Source organism: Vombatus ursinus, unplaced genomic scaffold (genome assembly GCF_900497805.2).
Source record: "Vombatus ursinus unplaced genomic scaffold, bare-nosed wombat genome assembly UNPS02001554.1, whole genome shotgun sequence".
NCBI classification, from domain to species: Eukaryota; Metazoa; Chordata; class Mammalia; order Diprotodontia; family Vombatidae; genus Vombatus; species Vombatus ursinus.
Window position 1 is genome coordinate 1 of NW_020941332.1, and position 8,441 is coordinate 8,441.

Genomic DNA, 8,441 nt, shown 5'->3' on the forward strand with positions numbered 1-8,441 from the left:
TCTGGATCAATATCCAATCTCACAAATCTATTTATTTCTTCATCTGTCAAGGTGGCAGGGTCATCTTTCTCAATTCCTAGTCTCTGGAAATGTGGGAAGGAAAAAACAGATATAAAATCTTTATTTCCTTGGAAAATAAATACTTTCCAAGAAAAGTTAAGAGATGAAAATAGTATTTCTAAGTCAGAAAAGTCAGTAGAATGATGACGAACCCTAGAAGACCAGTTTTGTTTATTAGACTGGGTGTCAACATCAACTGGGAAACACAAACTATTTTTAAAACAGAAATTTTATTCTTGATTAAACTCCAAAAACCTACTTCAGATTACTGATCATTATATATTTGCATCTATTCCTTTAGAAAACATTCCCCCCTCCTGTGATTCTTTTCTAAAATATTCAGTAAATAAAATCTAGAAAGCACAGCTCCACTTCCCTCTCCAACCTGCACATACACACACGCACACGCACATGCACACGCACACGCACAAACCTCACTCACCCAAAGCCTCCAAACACCAACATACTGACAGTATGAGAAATATGCCAAGTTTTTTAATGTGGCAGAGATCATTTCAACAAACCAACTTCATTCAACTACTGCACAACCTATTGAGTCCTTCTCATAGCTATGAGGGCCTAAGAGGCACCCCTGTTTGTTTCGAAAAACAAAGAATTTGTTTTCCTTTGCTCCAATCTTGTGGCAGACAGGAACTAAACTTTCTTAGTTAAAACTACACTCCCTGATTTTTAGCCCACAATATCTAAAAAGTAAATTTTACCTATCTTTAGTCTCTCACACAGGAATCACTTGGATTTTGCTGCTGACATACCAATATCCATATCAAATCCCTCAATTAGGAGGGGGCATTCATTCAAAGACCCTGTATGGCTCTAATGTTTACTATGTGCAATCTTGGACATAAGACTAAACTGTCCCTGGTACTCAGGCTCCTCATCTCTAAAATCAGAGTCTAGATTTTATGGCCTCTGGTGTTTCTTTTAGCTCTAACTAGATCTATGACCCTGTGACCACAGATGACAGATATGCTAAGAGCTGTCAAAAAGCATGCAAATAATTGAGTGAGAGGTATCAGGGGTTGCCTCCTGCTTTTATACTGGAAAAAAATCTGGGTCTAGGGCTCAGGAGACCTAAGTGCAGGCCCTGACTACAGTTTGATGCACAGTCTTAGGTATTACACTTCATTTTTTTGTGCCTCAATTTCTATTTTTGTAAAACTGAGACAACGCCCACTGCAATAGATGGTTGTGAAGCACGCAAAATAAAGGATGTGAGAACACTGAAAAAAGTGAAAAGTGCTGTAAGCGTAAAAGCATTATTAGCCTTAGCATATAAAATCTCCTTTTGGGGAGATCGTACAGAGATCATATATGTTTCATCTGAGATCTGGCTGCTTGAAATTTGTGGCTGAAATCATTAACAGTCTACACCAGTCCCCGTCACAGCATCATTTAAGTAAAATGAGGTCTTTAGAACCCCAGCTGTAGATGCAACAATGACTGACTCAACAACAGGCCATTAGAAGCTTCACTTCCTTTTCCTACCCCAGTATGATTCCTTCAAATCACAAAACAAAATGGAAATTTACCTTCAGCCTACGGATTTGAATATCTGAGAACTTCCTCACTCCATTGACTGAAGGCACCAAACAATTAAAGAGAGCCTTGAAGAAAAGAAGAAATAGGTCTTTTAAAGGCAAAAGCATCATCTTATGCATATTATCACCACCAAGAGCCATATAAACAATACTTCAAATTCAGGTGATCTTTAGTTTTATTTTCTAAATATTCTACCATACCTTGTCTGTCTGTGTCAGTTCGTGGAATATGCGGGCATTGATAGCAGCAGCAACCAAATTATTAGCTGCAGTAATGGCACGGATGTCACCAGTGAGATGGAGGTTGAACTAAAAAAAAAATTTTTTTTCTTCACATCAATTTTCCAACTTCCCATTATTTCTATAACACGCAGTCTGTGGCAACTGAACCAATTACTATGCTAAAGTCAGTAAAATAGTAACAGATCATAGTTACTGGGAAAATACTCCATACAACTTGTGAAAATGAAAAAAAAAATTACCAATAATCTACCCACATAAAGAACCCCTCCCAAACATGGTCAATGTGGCATTTCCTAAATAACATGGTCCAGAACTCAGAAAAGACATATGCTGTTAGGGTAAGCTACAGGAACATTTAAAAAATTCAACTGTATTTGTCTTTCATGTCCCATAAGTGAGTAATAAAGTTCTGTTGTTAGCATTTCACTAGGTAGTTATATTTCAACACAACTCATGTATATTTAAGAACTAGTTTACTCTTTGTTTGAGTTACAACATTTTAAAATTCTCTGAGTGTTGATATCTTCTTACATTTTATAAATATATATATGAAGGTCTCCTTCCCAATCTCATGATCCAGTTCATTCACTGGCTTAGAAACTTTTAAAAATTAATGTTTAGGCAAAAGACATCCTTAACCCTTAAAGGCCAGGCATATGAATGAAATAAGTTTGCAACAAGTTGACAAATTAAGAAGTGTTTCCTTTCAAGAAGTTTTGCTGAGTAGCAAATTGCTCACATACTAACAGAAAGAGATTACCTGCCAAATAAAAAAGCTTCAGTTTTAGAAAACCAAGAAAAATGAAAATTACTTCTTCCATTGGAACAACCTGAGAATAGCCCCCTCCTGCAGCTCCACCTAGAAGTCAGGTCAAAAATAAGCGTATCTAATCAGCAGCTATACTGAAATTTCTCTTAAAAATTAAAAAAAAAAAAAAGAAGAAGAAATTGAAACTTCTTATCAATTAAGACAGCTGGCTATATATTTTTGGCAATGATTTGGACAAATCTGTTCATGATTATATCTGCTTTCCATTTATGAATATTAAAATAAAGCCCTTTATCTTTATAAAAAGTGAAAATAATATTAGCATTGGAAATACGTTCCCCAATGGCACCAATTTTGAGAAAAACTAAATAAGCCCTAATAAAAAAATCAAGCATTCAGTTAAGAGTTCCTTAATTATTTGGTCCTCAGTTTCTTCAATTGTAAAATTAGTATCTTAGAGTAGATGTTCTCCAAGTTCCCTTTTAGTGCTAATATTCTTCAATTAGATTAAACAATTCCACAAGAAAATGAACTAATGTTTTTTCCCCTTAAAAAGGAACTGGTATGAAGTAAAGAAAGCAGAACTTACAAAAAGAAAATTCATTCAAAAATACAAGGGCAAATGGACAGAGACAATGGAAGAAGATCCCTTCCACCGGGAAGGAATAATCATTAAGCTGTCAGGGCCAACTGCTTGCTGAAGAAATTTTTAAAAATATAAAGGAGACAAGGAATTATATAAAAGATTTGGAAAGTCATTCACTCAAAGTGGTTAAAATTTTAAAAATAGTAGTATCACAAATGCCATAATGATGTTGGAAAGGGATACAGAAACATAGAGAAAACATCTCTCTAAATATGCTGACATAGGAAGCTCTTTCATGAAATGTTACTACTGCTATATTTTTGCTTAGATCCAAAGGTCTCTCAGTTGTAAATATGGATCAATAAGAAAGACAAACTATTGTGACATACTAAGGATTTAGCCTAAGAAGGGATATCTGAGCTAGGGCAGTCATTAATCACTGAAAAGATGACAAATGAGTCTGAGAAATCAAATAGGAAGGTGCAAGGCTTAGAAAGAAGAGAACAAATTTTGCTAGTTATGTTAGCTGATGCTTTTAAGGAAAGGTTAAGATGCGGTAAAGGCAGAATTGAAAGGTAAATTAATAAAAAATGTTTAAGAGATGAAGCTAAGAAGAGCATTGAGTAGTGTTAATGAGAATTGCTACATTAAACAGATTGTCATACAAGCAAAGATAAATTATATTAGTAATTAACAAGAGTTGTATTAGAAGCCAATTAAAAGCTGAAAGTAAAAGGTTCTGCTCTTATAATTATAATTGGAAGTATATGGCAATTATGTTGAGAGAAGTTTTTAAGAAAAGTGTACAAATCCTGCTTAGAGCTCATTTTCATTCATTAGAGATAAGTAACAACTAACTAAGACAGAAGGATGTAGTAGAAAGATAAATGGACTTGGGACTGGGGGACCACAGTTCAAATGACTGTTCGGATACTTTTAACTATTTGACCATGGACAAATGCCTGAATTTCAGTTTCCTTATCTATAAAATGGAGAAAATAATATTACCCATCTCACACAAGTGCAATTAGGAAAGTATTTTGTAACACCTCAGTTACACATAGGTATATAAAATGAGTGTCATGTCGTTGAGCAATAAGTTATCACTTCCTATAAACAGAATTCCAGAGGATCCTTTTGTAGTACTGACCGCAACAGCAGGCAAGGAATAGGACTAATCCTGTTAAAGATCTGACAAGAACCCTCACCCAAACTACATCTGGAGCAGGTTAATAATCATACTACATTGGAACTCCTATAACCATCAGAAGATACCTGGCCTAGCCAGAATCTAAGGGTTCTACTGCAGGGAACAAAAATCCAATCAAATGAAATGAGAAGGTTCTCGCCAACCATAGGATCAAAGACCAATGAATACCTTTTATTCCAAAGGTTGGGCCCTGAGATGGTTATCGAACACAAGCAAAAACATTCTGGTGAAGATGTGCTCCCAGAGCTTGAACCAGCCCTAGTGTGGTTGTACTCTTCCTTCTCCCAGAGGTGTAGGGGTTATTCTTTAATATAAAAATGAAAAAACAAGAGAAAAAAAAAACCAACAACAAAAAAAAATCAATTTATTTACAGTACTTGGATTTCATTGAATTTTTTACTGAAACTTTAATAATTGTTTTGGTACAAGAAATACGGAATAAAAGGTGTAAAGAATAAAACCGACACAGAGACCTTACCCCACTGTCATCATGAAATAATTCCACCATTTAAAAAAAATCTGAGAAAGAAATGCCTAAGATGGCATCATTTCCATTTTCCATTTAGGGATCTGATACAGTTCCTAAAACTATGAAACTAAATCAATGTCCTACTTTGCTTCCACCCTTCACTAAGTAGCCACTACACTATTTGGGGAGAATAGAAACCACAGTCATTGGTCTATCTGTTAGTACAGGAAATTGGTTGAGCCTCAAATTAGATAAAGATCACCGTTTTTCCATTTAACCTCTATGTTCCTCTTACTAAAGTAGAATGGAAAAAGCATTGAACTGAAGTTGAGAAACCTACATTCTAGTCCCAACCCTACAAATCACTTCATCTTCTTAGAGATAGTTCACTATCTATAAAATGAGGGCAGACGAATTAACTTGAAAAATAAACCATCTCTTCCTCCATGTCATACAAGGCTAGGAAATCTGTATGCATTAGAAATGGTAGCAAGAACTATTAGAAACATACCCCAAAGAGATAAGAAATGAAGGAAAAGATTGTTTGTGTGTACAAAAAATATTTAGAGCATCAATTTGAAAACAAAGCCGGGACCTATTAACTGGGAGCTGTACAAATTCTCATGTATGAGTGTAACAGAATATTACTGAGTTGTAAAAAATGACAAGAGGGGCTGATTAAGAGAAATCTGGGAAGATCTATATGAACTAATGTTGAATGCAGCGAGCAGAACCAGAACAATTTTGACAATGACTATGACAATGTAAAGGACAACAGCTTTGAAAGTTTTAAGGACTCTGAACAACATAAAAATCAATAATGACTCCAAAAGACTGATTATCAAACATGCTTTTTAACTTCTGGCACAGAAGTAATGGATTGTAGGTGAAGAATGAAGCTTATATTTTCAGACATGATTGACGTGTAAATTTCTTTTGCTCATAGTATTTTTTTTACAATGGAAGGGCTTTCATTTGGGAGTGGCAGGGGAGATGCAGGGAAGAGCCGGGAAGAATAAGAATGCTATTAAAACAGAAAAAAAGGAGTCAATGAAATGTTCATATATGTTGATATTCTACAAAGTTCATAAAAAAAAAGAGGAAAAAATCTATAGTTTGATTTTGAGTTATCAATCAACTTGGTAACATGTATCAGAAAAACATACCCCGTTACGACCACATATTTTCCATCAGGCTGGTGTTTCAGGTGTTCTAAGGTAGACAGCAGAACCTTGGCTTTTGTCTGACCATACATTTCCACTTCTTCAGAGAGCAAGCCAATTTCTTTAGCCAGGTAACCAATGAGCTTTGCTGTGCAAGAACGTGATATTTCAATGTCACTTTAAAGAAATGTGGAGGAAATTTTATGTGGTGCTTCATTCAGTCAATTTAATAATAGACTTCCCCTCAGAGTAAGCTGCTTCTAGAAATACCATACACATATACTAATTACATAATTCAGGATAGGTGGTTCTAATGTCAGCAGTAAAATTACCTTGGAACAGGGGTCTTGAGGCTAAGATGGTTATACTGGATGTTCCATTTTCCTGGTGTACATTTCTCTAGGAAATGCTTTGCACTTTCTACTGTGCTCTAAATAAAAACATACACACATACACAAAAGATTAATATAACCTTACAAAAGGAAGTAATTATCTGATTTTCATAAGTGATGATGCTCCATTTTTTGGCATACCTTTCAGAAAGTATACATATATTTAAAATTAGGAACTAGAAAATCAGCAACATGAACATTTCCATATACAAAGGACAAAAAAGGTGATTGTATGTGAAACCATTAATCTATTACATAAAGTTCATAATTTAAAATATATACTAAAGTTAAATTAGTTTTAACTTACATCACCCTCACTGTAGGTTCCCTTCTAAACTTCCTTCTATTCTGTTGTGAATTAGAAATTTTAAAAAATATTCCCTCTTAAATGATCAAAAACTTTCTCCTACCTTTCCCTAAATGCATCTATTGAATGTGAGATACTGTAATTTTATGGCAGCAGTCAGAATTTTTTTTTAAAGTTTGCCCATATAGCTATTTTAGTTGATAAAACAAACCCTACAAAGCAAGGTCCCACAGAACAAAGTTAAAGATCTCAATGGAATGAAATGGTACAATCTGTTAAACTGGCAAGGGATGCTATCTTCCAATATACCATACTATAGTCATATGTATGATGGAAAGCCCAAATTAAAAGCAAATGACACTCAAAAAATTTGAAAGACATCTTGCAGTAATAACAACAACAACAACAATAATGATAGCTGACATAGAGGATTTTAATGTTTACAAGTATTTTGTTTTACATCTATTATCATAAAACAAGTAGGCCTCCAGAGTCAAATTCTTGAAGTATAAAGGTATAAACTGAACAAGATGGGGAGGCATGGATGGGCAGTGATATACCCTGTCAGAGGAAATTGTAGATCTATTGTAGTAATGAAACAAAATGATCTCATTTTGTCCCTCACAAAAACCTAAGTGTTATAGGTAATAATCCCCATTATTCAGTTGAGGAAACTGAGGCTCACAGAGGTTAAGCACCTTGGTCATAGTCACACAGCTATTAACTGTCAAGAGGTGAGATTTGAAATCATGTCACCTGACTGCTGGAACGCTGTTCTTCATTATGCTGCTTCGTTTAATGGTGTTCAAATTGTTGCACAGTAATCATCTTTTATCACTACTTACTCTTACTAGCTATTGTCTATTCCAGTATATTCTTTAAGCCATTAAGCTTAAAACTACACTAAGACTTTTTGGGACATCCTAGATCTGTGAAAAAGCAAGAACAAGTAGCTTAACAGTGTGCTAAGTAAATGTTATGAGATCTGAGTTATAATACTAATTCTGTCATTCACTGGGTCCTAGGGTAAGTCACTGGGCTTCTTTCCCTCAAGTTCCTCATCTGTAATACACCTGCCCATAGGAGAGACAGAACTAGGCAATTTCTATGAAGTTACCGTGACGCCTTAAAAAAAATGCAACCAGGTGTAATAGAAACAACACTGAACTTAAGAGTCAGAGGTGGCCTAAGTCTGAATTTTTTTTCCAGTACTTAGTAGTTACATGACCCTGGTTAAGTCATATAACCTCTCTGAGCCTCAGTTTCTTCAACTGCATAAAGGGGTTAACATACCCACATGCCTGCCTCACAGGGTTCATGATTACATGATATAATGTATACAAACTGCACTGTAAGTGTTAAAGTATAATATAAATGTCAGCTATTGTTATTACTGCAGTCATGGCTTAGCTGATAGAGCTGACAAGTCAGGAAGCCTTGAATTCAAGTCTCACTTCTGGATACAGACTTGTAACATGACTATGGCATAGCTACAACTTCTCAGTTGCTCTCCAAGCAGCAATCTAAGACTGCAAAGTTGAAAAACTTCATCAGTAGAGGGACTTACTTTCCTGGGAGTTCCCTATTCAAAAGAAATCATGGGTCTGGTAAAAAGACCAAAACACCTTATCTATCCTAGGTAGGGGATAAAAAAAGAGGTACAAGTTGTATAACATAATGGAT

General features: G+C 35.1%; 1 long non-coding RNA gene across 3 annotated transcripts; it reads right to left on the bottom strand.

Moving 5' to 3' along the window:
* Positions 1-6,492, bottom strand: LOC114047950. Of its 3 annotated transcripts, XR_003569691.1 has the most exons (7): positions 6,392-6,492; positions 6,063-6,236; positions 4,596-4,731; positions 2,623-2,721; positions 1,821-1,928; positions 1,611-1,685; positions 1-83 (listed from the first exon to the last, which is right to left on the bottom strand). It is a non-coding gene; the product is annotated as an uncharacterized LOC114047950 (long non-coding RNA). The 3 variants fall into 3 exon arrangements; XR_003569690.1 differs by lacking the exon at positions 2,623-2,721; XR_003569692.1 differs by lacking the exons at positions 2,623-2,721; positions 4,596-4,731.
* Between the last annotated feature and the right edge of the window lie 1,949 nt (positions 6,493-8,441).